This window comes from Apis dorsata, unplaced genomic scaffold, assembly GCF_000469605.1.
Source record: "Apis dorsata unplaced genomic scaffold, Apis dorsata 1.3 scaffold_406, whole genome shotgun sequence".
In the NCBI taxonomy this organism is placed as follows: domain Eukaryota; kingdom Metazoa; phylum Arthropoda; class Insecta; order Hymenoptera; family Apidae; genus Apis; species Apis dorsata.
In genome coordinates, this window is record NW_006263664.1 from 376,264 (window position 1) to 376,926 (window position 663).

Consider the following 663-nt stretch of genomic DNA (forward strand, 5'->3'; position numbering starts at 1 on the left):
TTCTCTATATAAAAAAGTTCTGAAAATGATTAGTTTAGGAGATATTTTGATATAAATATTGTTAAGAAAACTTCAATTATTAATAATATTCAGTAATAATAATAACTTCGTTTATTAATAACTTTATTTATTTATTAATTATTTAGAAAAAGGATTTTCAATATATCGTGCATCTCAATATTTACATCTCAATATTTTTAAAATCGATTAGAATAATGATTGTTTTACATCTTGGACATTTTATAATTCATTTATAATACGTTCTTTCATATCGAGAAATGGAATCGAAATTTTTGCATAAACTTTATTTTTAAATAATTGCATAAAAAAAGTCAAAGAATGTTAAATCAGATGTATTGAAAAATTAATAGGTTCATCATATTATTGTACATTATCTAACTTATTATATATTATATTATATATTATATATTATATTATATATTATATATTATATTATATATTATATATTATTTATATATGTATCTAACGATTTGAATAAATTTGATCCAATATATTTCTTGCTATTAACACATAATGTGTTGGGCATCTATCTTATTAAATCTACATTAATCGACAAATATGCAATAGTACATTTTCCAATAATATTGGTAAAATTTATGATAAAATTTTATATATAAAATTATATATAATATTTTGATTCAG